This window comes from Pleurodeles waltl, chromosome 7, assembly GCF_031143425.1.
Source record: "Pleurodeles waltl isolate 20211129_DDA chromosome 7, aPleWal1.hap1.20221129, whole genome shotgun sequence".
NCBI lineage: Eukaryota > Metazoa > Chordata > Amphibia > Caudata > Salamandridae > Pleurodeles > Pleurodeles waltl.
In genome coordinates, this window is record NC_090446.1 from 995,740,915 (window position 1) to 995,758,599 (window position 17,685).

Consider the following 17,685-nt stretch of genomic DNA (forward strand, 5'->3'; position numbering starts at 1 on the left):
GCCAGCCTACATGCAGAATACCCTAGACCTTTACTGGAGGACAAGGTAGCAGCCACCCCCTCCATTGATCCTATGCTCTATACATTTTTGCCAAATATATGCATGACCCCAAGAAAGGGCTCGATCGCTCTTGGCAAGCTTGCCAGGACAAACTCTTGGATGTCCTGGGACCCTTGACAAAGATTATTGAATGGGCAGAGCCATCCAGACAGTCTGGATCACCTATGCCAATTAACATAGTCATGGGGTGGGCACAGCGTGCGGTTTGTCTTCTTGGAAACACCTATTGTGCCATCTCTGCGGAGAGGTGCCATTCTCCCTTAATGAAAATCGACGCCAATCTGGTAGAACTATCTAACGAGGCTGGCATGATTGCAGAAGGCAACCTTTTCGAGTACCCTTTTGTAAAGGAACTCGGGAAGTTTGTGACAACCTTTTTGGCGCTTGATAAGGCCGCTCCTTCCAGGCCAGCCCCTCCAGAGCTCAGGTCTGCCGCAACAACGGCTGAAATGGCAGAAGGCTGGAAGCCTTCTTTCGCAACTGAGGTGGCAGTAGAAGCAGATCCTACCGATCGGCAAGAGGAGGCGCCAACGCCCCGGGAGGACCTAGTGGTAAGCACTATCCTTTTTCCCCTTGAAATCTGGGAAGGAGACTGAGACTGTTTACGACAAATTGGGGACGGATTACATCCGATCCTTGGTGATGGAGACAATCAGAGGGTTCCACATAGAATTCTATGGCACTCAGATTCAACAGGTAAGGCCATGCCCTCTTCAATTCAACCTACAGGATTTGCAGCTGATCAAGAAAAAAGATACAGTAGGTCCTATTCAAGGAAGCCATTATCCAAACCAATCCTCATCAGAGGGGTTTCTTGAGCAACCTGTTCCTCGTAGAAAAGAAGAACAAGGACTTCCGTCCGGTTATAAACCTTAGGGAGTTCAACAAGTGGCTGTTCTATGGCCACTTCAAAATGTAGGCTATCTATCTCCTATGAGACCTCTTGCTCCAGGGAGACTGGTTGGTTCGCCTGGATCTCAAAGACGATTATTTAACAGTCCCTATCTTTCCGCCACATCGTCGCCTCCTGCAATTCTAGTGGCAGGTCCAGGTGTACGAGTTCCAATGTCTACCATTTGGCCTTTTGGCAGCACCTTGGTGTTTCACAAAGTTGCTGAAACTGGTCGTGGAGACCCTAAGGACTCAGGGCATCAGATTGATAGTTTACCTTGAGGATATCCTCCTGTTGGACCAATCACACATGCAGTTGCTGAAACATCTGACCACGACTATTGTCTTACTTCAGGACCTCAGGTTTGTCATCAACTGGGACAAGTCAATGCTGACTCCTTCCCAATCCTAATAGATACTGTACCAGCTGCATTAAAACTCCCAGAATACAAGATCTCTAAAATCAAGAAGGAACTTTCAAAAGTGATCAGGAGAAACAGGGTCTCCCTCAGACAGATAGCCAGGATTGTGGGACTGTTATCCTCTTCGATCCAAGCTATCTGCCCAGGTCCACTGCATTCCAGGGCTCTATAGTGACTGAAAGCGTCACATCTCAGGAAGGTCCTCATGTACTCGGAGCTGGTGGAACTATGGCCCGAAGCCAGATCAGAAATCCAATGGTGGATAGACCATATGAAAGCATGAACGGGAGAGCAATCTTTGGTTCTCTCCCGGACCTGGTAATAGAGTCAGATGCCAGCAGACTGGGTTGGGGAGCCAGCTGTGGACAGATCTCCATGGGGGTCAATGGACACAGGAGGAGTTAAACCTTCACATCAACTGCTCGGAACTCCTTGCAGGTTTGTTTGCGATTCGATCCCTAACACAGGACAATGTATTCTGTTGCATCCTGTTAAGGATGGACAACACTTCGGCGGTTCAATATATCTACAGACTGGGGGGCACCCGATACAGAGCTTTAGCGCAGCTGGCCAAGTATTTTTGGCACTATTGCTTGCAGGAGCAGATCTCAGTGACAGTGGTGTATCTTCCAGGAGCACAGAACAGAGTGGCAGCTTGGAATTCCCACTACCTCAAGGACTCCAGCGACTGGCAACTGGATCCTTCATTTTTCCAGTCTCTGATGGATCAATGGAGACCCTGCAGCGTGGACCTGTTTGCATCCAGAATGAAGGCCCAGCTCCCCAGGTACTTCAGTTGGAGACCGGATCCGGGAGCAGAAGCAGTGGATGCCTTCCTGCAAGACTGGACGATGGGCCAGGGAGAAACTTTCCCTCTGTTCCTCCTGATTCCCAGGGTGGCAGCTCAGATCAAGAGCTTCTCTAGTACTGATTACCCTGATTTGGAAATCACAGATGTGGTTCCCTACTCTTCTGGAGCTTTCTTGGATGGCGCCTTTTAAATTAACAACTTCCATGGGATTCAACGGGTGCCCACACCCATTGGTGACACAGGGGCATCTCAGCCTCATGGCGTGGAGGATTTCAGGGGACGATGGTGTTGTGGATTGATTTGTAAGTAGCGTAACAGAGCGTGTGCAACAGAATAGATATGACAATTGTTTATAGTAACAGAGTATTATAATTGATTTTATTGCGTTTGTATTTGTCCATATGTCTTAGTTCCCGTATTTTTCTCTTTACTGTTCTTCTTTTATGTCCCTCTGTTTTCTTTCCACATTTTCCGTTACTTCAGTTCTTGTGGACTGTTTCTAGGATTGTCATTTCATGATTCCTCCTCTTTTCTCCTTTTACGTATCTTCCCAGAGTCACGCCGATATATGCTCCTGCAGAAGGATGGATCCAAGAAGAACAGGGAACAATGGAAAAAAAAGGTAAGTGAACTTTTGTATTCTTTATTAAGTGCTGACGCTTTAGAAGGGGGAGGGGGAAAAGAAGAACTGAGGAAGATGAAGAGGTAAGTAGCAAAGGTAAGACCTCTACAGAAAAAGTGTTTCCGTTTTAGGAAAATGTGCTGGGTAGTGTGCAATTCTTGGCGTGTTACTCCTTTATTACTTTTTTAAGGTACCACAAGATCGTGCCAGTGAAATACATGCAGCCCGGTAACCAAAGTGCACAGCGTTGTAGGAGAAGTTCTTTTATATAAAAATCAAGATTCCTTCTCTCTCTCTCTCTCTCTCTCTCTCTCTCTCTCTCTTTCTCCATCTTCCCCTCCTCCCCACTTCCACAAATAAGTACCAGGATTTTGTATTCAGGCACGTACCTGCATGAGCCACATCCCTCCGGGGACAAGGGGGGGTACTTTGCTTCCTCTCAAGGGTTGGCTCCCTTCTGTTCCGATGGCTGCCTCCCTTTTGCTTTCTCCTCCGGGTGTGCCTCTGCTCTCCATGTCTTTCTTCTCTGTCCCTTCCTCTCTCGTCGCTCCTCCCGATGTTGACTTGTTTTCCATCTCCGCCTCTCTCATCGCTCCGTCCGATGATATCTTGTTTTCCCTTTCCGATCCTCCTGCGTTCTCTCTCTCCTCCCCGTGATCAGGAAACTCTTGCGCCGCTTTCAAAACCTGGATATCCTAGTTTGTACGCGCGCTCCACTTCCTTTCACCGTCGGAAGTGCCGGAGTACGCAGTTGTCGGACCCACTCCTGTGCTGGCATCCAAAGTCGGAGTAACTCTGTTACAGATGGCAAGAAATCAAGTTTTCAGAGGACAATAACTCCCTCATTAGACAATCTTGGGCACTGGGCACAACTAAGACATAACTCAGCTTGGAATCGATGGGCACATTGGGGTTTGGAGAGGAAAGTGGGTCCCATGGGGACACTCGTCACTCTCATAGTCAATTTCCTGGCTCAACTGGACAATTCTGTATTAGCATATTACACAATCAACTCCTTCAGATTGGCCATTTCAGAAGGACACCTATCCATCAACAATAGGGGAACATCCCTGGGTGAGTAAACTTCTGAAAGGGGTCAGATTGTCTAGACCTCTAGAACCCAGATCTTCAGGGTTATGGGATGTTAATAAGGTACTCAGCCTCCTTTCAGCAATCAATCAATCAATCAAAATATTTGTAAAGCGCGCTACATACCCGTGAGGGTTTCAAGGCGCTGGGTGTGGGGGGGGGGGTGCTGCTACTGCTCGAAGAGCCAGCTCTTGAGGAGTCTTCTGAAGTCCTGGGTCTGTCTTAGGTCGACGGGAGGGTGTTCCAGGTCTTGGTGGCGAGGTACGAGAATGATCTGCCGCCGGAAGATTTGTGCCGGATGCGGGGGATGGAGGCGAGGGCGAGGTTGGTGGAGCGGAGTTGCCGGGTGGGGGTGTATAAGCTGAGACTGCTGTTCAGGTATGTTGGTCCGGTGTTGTGGAGTGCCTTGTGTGTGTGGGTGAGGAGCTTGAAGGTGATCCTCTTGTTGACGGGGAGCCAGTGAAGGTCTCTTAGGTGGGGGGTGATGTGGCTGTGGCGAGGGATGTTGAGGATGAGTCGGGCGGAGGCGTTTTGGATGCATTGGAGCCTTTGTAGGAGTTTGGATGGGATACCGGTGTAGAGGGCTTTGCCGTAGTCGAGTCTGCTGCTGACGAGGGCCTGGGTTACTGTTTTTCTTGTTTCTGTTGGGAATGGCAGGACAATCAATTCCTAACTAGGAAAAAAATCTCAGAGAAACTGGCCATGTTGTTGTGTCTTATATCCTGCAAAAGGGTCTCGGATGACCCAGCCCTGGACATTATGGCAAGGGTCTTCACCCCAGAAGGGGTTACTTTTACAGTTTCCAGACGGACCAAGACGAATACCAGGTCAGTATCTTATCCTAGCTTTGATTCTCACCATAAGTTGTGTGTTGTAAGATGCCTTAAAACATATGAGGAAATGACGGAGAAATTAAGGCCTCCAGGGGAGAGACAATTGCTGATCACTATTAAGAAACCACACAGGGCAGTCGCTTCTCCGACTATTACCAGGTGGGTAAAATGGATTATGATGGAAGCGGGCATAGATACCCATCTCTTTGGTGCTCATTCGACCAGAGGAGCGATGGTTCTAAAACCATACAGGTAGGTGGTAGACTGGAGGATATTATGAATGCGGACGATTGGTCATCAGAGTCCACCTTTAAAAAATTCTATACTTGAGGCGGCGTCTTGGTGGTAAGTAAGCTTTGAACCTGCATAATCCTCGCCTCCGGTCCTGACATAGAATGAGAAGTTTCCTAGCTAGTGTGAAGGAAAGTTTCAGTTCTATTGAGGACACGGAGGTGAAGATTATCCACCCTCCCCCAATACTTTGACAGTATTCCCTCCCTGAACTCCAGTGAGGCGAATGCGTTACAGGTATTATGTGTAATATTCATGCTTATGGCATTGATTGCTTCTATGCTTTATGTGGTTACAGACATGATTTTATTGACTTTGAACTCTTTTCATGAACATTGTTTTAATCGTAAGCATTGTTAGTATGACAAGGTTGAGCAAAAAACTAATGTTTTTCAAAAGCTTTAATCACTTGGAGACCAGAGCGTTGACATCTTCCTTACATTTTAGGAGGCGATTAAAAAACAGATTGATGCCGCTTGAACTTAACTTAAAATGGTTTCCATGACAACGCTCACAGCATCATGGGATTTGAAGTATTTGCGATGTTTTTTGTTTGAACTTTGAACTTGCTGTAATAAATAGAAGTGATGAAAGGACTGCATAATCCTCGCCTCCATGTCCTTATTAGAATTGAAACTTTTCTTCAAGCTAGCTAGGACATTTCTCATTCCCCTGTGTTCTACTACAGCCGCGCAGAGTGTTCTAAAGAACAACTAGAGCGCTAACAGTCTTACTTATGACAAAAGAGTGCCATACCTGAAGGCATCTTGATTGAATCAAACTGGTAAAACTTAAAACATTTAATTTAGAAAAGGACATAATGAGGGGTTTCTTTTGTCATAGAAATAGTGCTGTAGAAATAAAAATTAGCACACAATTTAAGTGAGTTCTCAAATGTCTTCCTCTTAACATTCTTAAATGTAGACTGAAACATGCACTTTCAACAAAAGCAGCAGTTAACTCCCTGGTGATCAGCGGTTTACATTTGACTGCTATCTTGATGGAATTAAAGTGGAAAACTGAAAGCATTTTCTACTGAGGATATTGCAGTAAACGGGGAGATTAGGAAGGTTCATAACAAATAAGTCTCCTGAGTGCCCACTTTCAGCACAAATGTCACCCAAATGTAGCCCAAGTGTAGCCCTATGACATAATTGTGCAAAACACTTAATTTTTTTTTTTTTTGCAGTTTTATATAGCGAAGACTTGATCCAAAGCTACTGGAGTGTTTTACATGAGCATAAGTAATATTACACAAGGACACATTCCTTTTGGGCTTCAGGTATGGGGAAATTAAGTGATTCTCATCGATGATGTCGAGCTGATGCCGAAACTCAAACCTGGTTCCCCAGTAGCAAAGTCTGCAGCTCTGGCCGCATCCTCTCTTCTAAGTGGAACATATAATCCACTCCATTTTATCCAGTTGATCCATATGATCAACGGGATAAAAAAAACATAAAGATAGCAAAACATTTAAAAGTGGTTTCTCACAATTTGAGAACTCATACAATATGCCCTCATTTTAGTTTTTTAGAGCACTAACCATTATTTCTATAGAAATAAGACTCTAATTTTTATAACACCTAAAGGAAATGCTATAGGTATTACAGTTTCAGTTACATCAAGATGATGCCAGGTGTGTCGCACTTTTGTAATAAATATAGAATGTTAGCAATCTAGTTGTTTATTAGAATACTGTGGGGAGGCAGAGGTCAGAGGCACGGACTCGGATAATTGAGGGCAGGGAGGAGGGTGCAGGGAAACAAGTTGACCATGTTGGGCAGGGGAGAGGAGCAGTGGCTGCACAACAGACCATGGAGGGCAGGGGAAAGGGTGACTGGTGCAACAAATCAACTATGCAATAGGTTCTGTGAGAATATAACATACCCTTGTGGGCAGACGGAAGCAGAACAACCATACATGCCAACAGACCCAAAAGGGCTTTATTTTGTCTGTCTCCTACCTAAAATCACCTCTTTTTCAATGCACGTCAATGGTGAAAATCAAGTCCCCAGGTTTTTTTTTCAAAATCTCCCTCTTACCAAGTTCAAAATGTTGGCAAATATGATACATTGGATCACGGTGGGCAGGAGGAATGGGGTAGGGACATGAAGTTGAATAACAGAGGCCAGGAGGGAGATGGGCAGGGGCAGCAAACTGATGCTACAGGGCAAGCATCAGGGGTTGCAGCAGCACAATACACTACACAGGGCAAGCAGGATGGCAGTGCAGCAACACAGATCATAAAAAGCAATAGAGAGGGGACAGGGCCATGAAGATGGACATCAGAAAGCAAAGGGGAAGAGGCAAGGGTGTGAATGCTGAATGTATTACTAATGGATTTTATGTATTATGAATTATGAATTTGCATAGAAGTAATCTAGCATAAAGGATAATGTGTGACTCGAAAAATTTGCCCACTTGAGTGGCTGGAATGAATACGCAAATGCTTTTAGAAATTGTCTATTAATGATCATTCAAAGAGTATGTGTAGAGAAATTATAATAGCATGTTATATGAATGATTTGATGTTATGTATTCGTTTATTAATTCGTAGGTCTTAAGTTGGTGAGCTTTGGGCCTAGTTTGTACAACCTCATATTAAACTGCAATGTCTGGATACAATCGTGGGAATGTATGTCCAGAAAGCTTTAGTACATTTACTATTCACACTGTGTTGACCAAACGTTAGCAGATGTCTTTGATTTTTTCATGAGAACTGCTTGTAGAATCATGTTGTACTCAAAGCGATACAAATGTATAGTTTGATGCGTGAGACAGCGATGTTCCCAGTAATCAACAATGGATGCACTGACTGGTGTACGGGGTGTTGCAAAGTTGTTACCTGACAAACCGGATGATGAGAACAGGAGAAGAGGAGCCAATCATCGTGTGAAAGACAGTTTAGCTATAACTGTGATTTGAAGTTTAACTCTAATTGGATTGACTGTAAACGTACGATTTTCTGACCAAATACAATGTGGGAAGTTCTTTGGGTGATTTTGACTTAGCCGGACTACACAGAGGAGAAGCAGCCATTCTCATTCCATTCTGTTTGGGAGCTGAGCAGTTCCTGATAACTTTATTTTCTTAACTTTAACTTTGGAGCTTGATGGCTAGATGATTTGATGCTGCCCTTAGAGATTGCTTCTTAAATGGTTCAGATTACGTAGAGACTCCTGTGTCTGAGCCATTCCCTTTTCATTGTCCTTTGCTGAAGAAGACCAGACTGATATCCAGCTGACGAAGAGAATTGCAGCTTGCTGATCCATATTAAGGAGAGGTATTAAGAAATGCTATTGTCTTGGTTGTAGATATGTTCTTTGTTTCTAGGAACCAAGTTTTGTTAGAGCAATAGTTACATGTTTTCCAAATTAACTTTTGACTACAATTGTGTTTTGCATGAAGCCCAAACATGCTAATTTAATCTGGGGGTAGAGAGGGAGACACATAACATGCTAACAATTCATTATTAAAATAATTCATGTTGCTCATTGGCTGAACTGATGTATGTCATCTCTAAAGTGCAGTTGTTCTTGTTGGTTTGTCCTGTTATTTTACAATGTTTGATAGCCAATGCAATAGCTAAATTGAGATTCTTTAGGAGATTTGATCAACAACTGTGGTTTGTGTATGCATATCATTTGGTTTTGAGACTAATTTGCATGATATTAGCATTGTTAATATATGGAAATAAACTCATTAACTTTTATTAAAGGTGTGGTTATTCGTGACTTAATAGGTCATGGTGTGTGAAGAATTATTGAGTCTAGGGAAATAATTGGCTGATGTTCATGAATTGTGATGTTGTATTTGCATTGAACTAAGGTGTTATGGTGGAATCACTCCAAGCGTAATCAAAAGGTTTATCGACCTATAATGCGTCCCCTTATCTATTAACTTTAAAAGACCAAATGAGGATGGACGCACTAACAGACAGCAGCAAGCTGACCATGCCGGATGGACAAGAGGGACAGTTGCAGCATAACGGACCGGAGTGAGGGGGCAGGGGCCAGACAATAGTACAGACAAAGCAGGAAGGGGCCTGCACATGGAAAACAGAGGGCGGGGGTAGGGGCGAGGCAGGAGCAGCAAGCTGACCATGGAGGTACTCGAAAAGATACCAATGTTAACTTGATGTGTGAGACAGCGATGTTCCCAGGAACCAACAATGGATGCACAGACCCGAGTACGAAGTGTTACAAAATAGTTACCTTACAAGCTGGACGATGGGAACAGGAGAAAAGGAGCCAATAATCAACGTGTGAAAGACAGTTTAGTTATATTTTTGATTTGGGGTTTGATTCTAATTGGATTGACTGTACGACTTCCTACCAATTACAATGTGGGAAGTTCTTTGGGTGATTTTAACTTAACCCAACTGCACAGAGGAGATGCGCACTCATTCTATTCTGTTTGGGAGCTGAGGAGTTCCTGATGTAACTTTAGGTTTAAAAGCGTGATGGGCAAATGTATTTGATTCTGCCTTAGTGATTGCTTCTTAAATGGTTCAGATTGCGTAGAGACCCCTGTGTCTGAACCATTCCCTTTCACTGTCCTTTTGCTGAAGAAGACCAGATGGATGTCCAACTGAAAAAGAGAATTGCAGCTTGCCGATCCACATTGAGGAGAGGTATAACGAAATGCTATTGTCTTGGTTCTAGATATGTTCTTTGTTTCTAAGTACCAACCGCTGTTTTGTTAAAGCCATAGCTAGATGTTTTCCAAAATAACTTTTGACGAAATTGTTTTGCATGAAGCCCAAAGATGCTACTCTAATCAGAAGGTTAGAAAGGGAGCCACAGAAAATGCTAACAAAACATTACTAAAAGAGTTAATGTTGTTCATTTGCTGAACCTAAATGTATGTCATTTCCAATGTGCAGTCATTCTTGCTGTTAATTTGTACTGTGATTCTTCAATGTTTGATAGTCAATGCTCTAGCTAAATTGAGATTCTTTAGAAGAATTGGTCAACCAGTGTTGTTTGTGTATGTTTATCAGTTGATTTTGAGATTGACGTATGTGATATTAGCATTGTTAATTTAGGAAAATAAACATTCTAACTTTTACTTAAAGGTGTGGTTATTCATGGCCGAATAGGTCAAGTTGTGTGAAGATTATTGAGTCCTGGGATATATTTCTTGATGTTTATTGATTATGATGCTGTATTTGCATTGAAGTTTGGACTTATGGTGGCATCACACTAAGCGTAGCCAAAAGGTTAATCAACCTATACGCGCCCCCTTATAAATTAATAATAAAAGGCCAAATAAGGCTAACAGAAATGGTAACAGAGTAGGATGGTTAGTCTCATTAATAAGCCATCATAAGGTCTGTTGTCTTTCCAGAAATGGTAAAGGGGTTTGATGGTCTGTCTCCTTAAGAGGCTATTATAAGGCCAATTTCCTTAGAAGTGGTAGAAGAGTTGGATGGGTAGTTTCCTTAAGAGATCAAAATAATTCATAGAAAATGGTGAGAGAAAATTGGTAAAGGTTAAGATTTTCAGATTTGATGATACAAAGTGAAGAGAAAATCTCTACCTACGAACCTCCCATGACTTTCTCGAAACCTTAGAGTTTGCCAATGCTTGTTTGAGGATGTTCTTGGCGTTCTAGTGACAGTGTGAATGAATTTGGTTTTGCGCTTGTACAGCTTAAGCAAATCGCAGGTGAATTGTGATGTTTGTGAGGGTTTAGGGAGTTTGCGTACACCAAATGAAGTTGTTGAAGGAGTTTGCGTACTCCAAAGTGTGAGAGTAGGGACGTCATCGAACTTCACATGTGTGTGGTGCTTTGTGCTCAAACATTGCCCAAGTGTTTGTTGGTATATGGACCCTGCGTGGTCTAAGACTCTGGAGTATTGAATACGTGTATGAAACACTTGGTTTATGTTGTAATTTGTCTATTTAATAGGTCAATTTGGCATGGTTGACAAATTAAAGATTGTGTGTTAAAGTGAGTGATAGGTTTTCGTTTGATATTTGAGGAATCCTATGTGCACCAGGAGGATCCATTGATCAGTTGAGAGTAAAATTTGTGGGTCGAAATTTGCTTGCGAGTCAAGGAAACTGAGATAGAAGTAGTATCTGTCAAAGCGAAATACCACAGTGAAAAATCTGTAAGGTTTCTGAAACGATTGTGTTACCTACCTGTAACATACAAATTTGTGTATTGATTTTTATTTAGTGCTTGCAATAGTTTGCATTAGTTTTGCGCAAATCTGAGTTTAGGAGGGCAAGCCAAACAGCTTTGTCAGCCGCTATTCGTGTGACGTCATTGGAGTCAGGTTGGGATAGGTTGTTTAGTGAGAAGGGTCACGAACAGATTGGTGGACAACTGTGAAGCACAATTGGTTGAGAAAGTAGGTGAAAAGGATTTTGGGATTGAAAGTCACTTTCTGATTTGAATGAAAGTAGCATGAAGTACAGACAATGACAATTTTCAAAGCTTTAAAGAGTGCCTTAAGGGGAGATACGTTTATACCAGCTAGAATGGGAGAAGTTACACTGCAATGAGGTACACCTACCTATATTGGATTCGAAGAGAAAGGTGCTGCACCATGTCTTTGGCTGAAATAGTGGTGCAAAGAAACAGAGAGAGATGGGAGCTTAGCATTCCCTGCCCATGGAACATTTAGTTTGAGAATTTTTGAGAATTTGAGGCGAGTGCTTTATGATTTGAAACCTCATCTGAGACCAGCCCAGTTCTAAGCGTTAGCTATTTGGGAACTAGTAGCCAGACAGCAACAGCAATTGAAGTTTGAGAAGAGAATGAGGAAGGCTGAGAAGACTTTAGCTTAGGCAAGATGGGATAATGATCAGAAATTTTGGAGAACTGAGACTTTACAGGGAATTAAGTTGTTTCCTGCAATTATCCAAGAGGGTGGGAACAGGACTTAAAAGGGTACTAGAAAGAGGGATTCCTACCCTTCTGATGACAGAGAGCAGAGATCGATAGAGTCTAGAATGTCTTTGACTTGCGAAGAAGACTCAGATGATAATGAGTTCATTTTACAGTTACTGAGAAATCGTCCCCCACCACATGCAGCACATGAGAAAGGTTTGGGTACCAGTGTAGAACCTACAGCTCTGACACCAGTTGAATCAACCCAGTGTCAGATACAGGTTAGACATAGTGTTCTGAATACTTCTGCGATTCAAATACATATTCCGCAGATGGACATACCGAGAATTTACCCAGATGTGCCCATTGTAGATACTGCAACAAACTTAGTAGTGCCAACAGGACAAGTTTACCAGAAGCCGACTATGATCCAGATAGAGTCCACACCAAATTTGATGCCCCCAATGCAAGCACAGACTATCCCAGGATACACCCCATAACAGGATCATAGACAAAGATGTCTGCATTGATAAATCAGAATACAGGAGTAATATACCTAAGAGGGTCAAATGTCAGATCCAGTCCAGACGCAGTATCAGTACCAGTTACCATAGGTCCAGTCATATCATTGTTTGCCCAGGGAACAATGAGCAGAAAACCCTGAATCCGAGTGTAGAAAGGCAGAGGTTTAATGAAAACGCGAGAATGATGACTCACTTGAGACTGACATTTGAAGGAACAGGTCCATTAATTGATTTGGGTTTCTTTAAGACTCCTGCAAATAGTCAAGGGAGGTTCGATACATGCCCCAATCCAAGCATGGTGACACCAGAGACCCTGAGCCTAATGTTACAGCAAGTGCCAGGTGTGAGTAATAATTACATCTAATTGCAAGGTTTGAGAGCTCAGCAGTTAACTGAATGGCTAGAAAAGCTGAGAAGCACCCAAGGTGATTCCAGCGAAGGAGTGCCCTGAATTTGACCAGGCTTAGATGAGAAGCAGAGGATTTGAATGAAGGAACTATGGGGTTATACAGAATTGACTCATACAGAGAAGATGAGCTACGTTACTTGTGCAAACTGATTACCAACAAAACAGGAATAGCGCATCAGAAATTAGCAGACTTGGCAGATAAATATGATGTAGAAATTGAGAAAACAAAGCACTTCAAGAGGAGTTACAGGTTAGAATTTGACTCAGAGGACTTTGAGAATATGAGAGTACGTGAAATGAAAATTCCATTTAGGGAATTAGTTCAGAGCATTCAAACATGGGGAGCATTAGACAAGTGGGAAGGCAGATGGGTGAAGAAAGGAGACAAGAGGAAAAGAGATTCTGGGAATCTTGCTGTAAACGTGCAGCAGGTTGAAGACCCAGTGAAAATATTACCAATGAGAGAAATTCCAGGAGGAAATGTTGTCCATGTCCCTTGGAGCAGGAGTGACATATTGTCATTTACTAATGATTATCTCAGATTGAGAGAGAATCCAGTGGAGTGATACCAGCAAACAGATAGGGTCGAGTGCAAGAGGAGTGTAGATTGGCCGACAAGAGAACCTCATAGAGATCCAGCAACCGGTGAACCATCTCCTGACGTAATGAGATATTACTATAAGGTGATCTAATTTTTGAAAACAAGAATTTTGCCCAAGAATATTGACTGTCAGAGAATAGACAGGACAACTCAGGAAGGCAAGGGGTCAATACATGCGTACTATGAGAGACTGTTGCAGGCGTTCAAACATTACAGTGGGTCAGAAACAATTGAGCCAAAAGTCATGATTCATTGTGTGTTCACATTTGTTGAAGGATCGAGACCTGAAATCAGCCAGATGATTAAGAGTCATTCCATTTGTTGGCAAGTGAAGTATTGCAGTATACAAAGTACTGTAGTGACGAGTTTGATTTGAAGGAGAGAAAGTTGAAGGAGAAGGCAATGGTGATGCAGACTAAAGCGGCACAAACAGGGATGCAGGGAAATTTTTCCCAGCAACTGCACCAGCAGCAAAGAAACATGTGGTTGCTGAACCAGGTTAGAGGTAGAGGTGGAATGGGAAATGTGAACCGTGGTCCTCATTTGAGTACAGTTGTTGTTCAGAATGATGTGCAAGGAATGAAGAGATTTTGGCTGTGTCATGCTTGCGGAGGCCTCGGACATTGGAAACGGGGATGTCCCATGTTAGGTCCGGAAGGTGTTGTCCAGCAAACAAATGAAATCAATTATTTTCCAAATATGAGAGGACCGAGAATGTGAGGTCAAAATTTGAATTTCCCAGCAAATGTGAACCCGATGCAAAGTTTTCAGCCTATGCAACAAGTGTAAATGCCACGTTTGCAGATGCCCCAGTCACAGCAAAAGCAGCCTCAAGTGCAAATGGTACCTAGAGAACAAATTCAAATACATCAAGCCCCTATGGAGCAGCATCAGGTGATGCTTCCTCAGCAGGTCACAGGTCAAAGGTTTAACCTGAGTAATAACACAGTGCACCAATTCACACTACACAGTGAGGATGAAGCAAATGAGTGTGATTGTGTGAGTGAAAGTTCAGATGAGGAGGACTGTGTGTTAGCAGCTTCATTAGAAGTAGACCAGAAAGGTTCATCTGTGAAGGAAAAAGTGATGGGTCAGAAAGTCTCAATCTTAGTTGACACAGGAGCTACACGCTCGACAGTGAGAACTGCAGAAGTTCCAAACTTACCCCTTTCAGGGAAGACAGTGCAGATTGTTGGAGTTGCCAATCAGTTCTCCGATCACAGAAACAGTTTAGGTTTAAATTGGCAATTTCGAGGGATTACACAAATTTGTAGTTTGTGATTCAAGTCCAGTATCATAATTAGGGAGAGATTTGCTATGCAAGACAAGATGTTTGATTACTTCCTTGAATAATGGAATTACCATCCAAACAGTGATTATGAAGATGAATTGCCTAGAGAAACAGATTGTGATACAGTGAATGAGGAGTGCCCTTTGATCAGTTTCTTTCCAGTTTTCACAGTGAGAGATCTTCCTTCTGACTTACAGGGGACAGTTAAAATTAAAGTGTGGGATTTTACAGGAAAAGACATTAGTCTAACCAAAGGAGTTGAGCCAGTTAAGCTAAATGCGATTTTTCCCCAGATACCACAATACCACATGACACAGGGCACAATTGAGGGGATTGCCCCTATAATTGCAGAATTCATAAACTAAGGTGGTTTAAACGAAGTGTTAAGCAGCCCATGTAATTCACTGATTATGGGTTTGCAAAAAAGCCATGTGGTAAATTTCGAATTGTTCAGGATTTGAGGAAAGTAAATGACATTGTGATTAAATGTTGTCCAGTATTGCCAAAGCCAGCAGTGATATTGTTTCAGATCCCATGCAATGCTGGATGGTTCAGCGCAGTGGACCTATCACAAGCTTTATTTTCTGTACCTCTTCATGAGGATAGGCAATTTCTTTTGTTTAAAATTTTTGGATCGAGTCTACTGTTGGTGCAGAATTCCTCAAGGGTTTTCAGAGTCACCATCCATTTTCAACCAGACCTTGAAAAATAATTTGGAGTCATTGGAAATGCCTTTCCAATCGACATTGGTCCAGTACATTGATAATCTGTTAGGTGCAGCAAAAACAAAAGGGGCATGCAAGTATGATACTATTGCCTTATTGAATCACTTAGGGAAGAATGGACATAAAGGGGGTCATTATGATCCCCGGCGGTTCAGACCGCCATGCCGGCAGCGGGTGAAAAGACCACCACCGGCATGGCGGTCTGAACTGCCATATAAAGAACACAGGGAGGGCCACCATATGCGGCTCTCCTCCACCGCCAGGCTGCCTCCGACAGGATAATGATCCCTTCTGCTACAAGCCTTTCCCTGGTGGGTTCCCCCGCCAGTGAAATGCTGGTGGACTGGGTGCTCTGGGGCCCCTGTGCAGTGCCCCATCACGCAGGTCACTGCCTGATTTACGGGCAGTGATTTGCACGACGGGTGCAACTGCACCCGACTCACAGAGGCATTGACGGCGGCTCCATGTAGAGCCTCCGGCAATGTCCCGGCCGTGCATTCTGCTGGGCCGGCGGGCGGAAACAACGTTTCCGCCCGCCGGCCCAGCAGAATGTTCTTTATGCGGCCGGCAAGGTCCCAGGGGGGCTGGCGGTCAGTTAAATGACCGCCAGCATGAACACGGCGGTTAACATCATCGTGTTCATAATGAGGGCCAAAGTGTCCCCAGCCAAATTACAGTACTGTCAGAGAGAGGTGAAATACTTGGGACACCAAATTGAGAAGGGAGCTAGAAGGATTTCCAGAGAGAGGGTTACAGCAATATTACATATGAATCCCTCATCTACACAGAGAGACATCAGAATGTGCCTGGGGATGGTGAGCTATTGTCGCCAATGGATTCCCAACTTTCAATTATTTCAAAGCCATTGGAGAAGGTGACTCACAAAGAAATTACTGAACCCTTAGTGTTAGATCAAGCATGTATGAAAGCCTTTACTGAATTGAGAGAGAGTTTGTGCAAAGCTCCAGCTTTGGGAATGCCTAACTACACAAAACCTTTCATGTTGTTTTGTCATGAGCATGATGCATGTTCATTGTCTGTTTTGACTCAAGTCCATGGTGGTGTAAGCTGCCCAGTTGCATACTTTGGACCCAGGACCCTGGCAGCCTTACCAGGTTGTCTTCGTACAGTCGCTGTGGTTGGAGAGAGTCTCACGCAGAGTGAGAGCATTGTGATGGGACATTATTTAACTGTTATGGTCCCTCACTCCGTAGAAGTTTTGCTTGCCCGATCCAAGACACAGTACCTGATGAATACCAGGTTGACCCGTATGAAACTGTCATCCTGGGTTCCTCCAATGTGACATTAAAAAGTGTACAGTGCTTAATCCAGCAACTTTGATTCCAAAGGAGAATATTGATGTAGACAAAAAGAAAGAAGTTGAACATAACTGTCTGGAGGTAAAAGATTTGTGCACAAAACCAAGACCTGACATTAGAGATACTCGATTGGAAGAAAATCACCAAATTGTTTTTGTTGATGGTTCCTGTTTAAGAAATAACATGGGAACATTGAGAGCAGGATATGCTGTGTGCACAATTTCAGGTATACTCCAGGCTTCCTGACTCTGAGGAGTGCATTCTGCACAAGTGACTGAATTAGTGGCTGTTACTAGAGCATGCCATGTTTCTGTACAGCTTAAAGTTAGCAAGCATACCGATGGTCAGTATGGAATTGGAATAGTCCACTACCTTGGTCAGCTGTGGTCTCAGAGAGGTTTCCTAACCTCCTCTGGTTCGCCAGTTAGAAATGGTGAAGAATCCATGACTTGTTACAAACTGCCTGACAAGATTGTTGTGGTGAAATGCAGTTCGCACCTGAAATCTCAAGATTTTATGTCAATTGGAAATGGATATGCGGATCAGGTCGCAAGATTTTGCGCATTGAGCTGTATATCGTTCAAAGACAAATGGGAATTGTTACCTGAAAATGAAGATTGTGCTAATTATGCTTTGCATGTAATTGACCCATTGGAAGAACTGAAAGCACTTCAAGAAAATGTTGACAGGGAGGAAAGGAGAAATTGGGTAAAGTTAAAATGTGTTCAGCGTGAAGATGACTTATGGGTTTCAGGAGAGGGACAAGTGGTTCTGCCTAATAGTTTGTTGACTCAAATGGTGAGATATTATCATGGTCAAGCACATGTTGGAAGGGATTCCATGATTCGGACCTTCAAACAATACTGGTTCAATCCAAAATTTAGACTGGTTGCCGAAGCAATTTGCCATTGTTGCGTCATCTGTCAGCAGATGAACGTGGGTAAATTGAGCCAC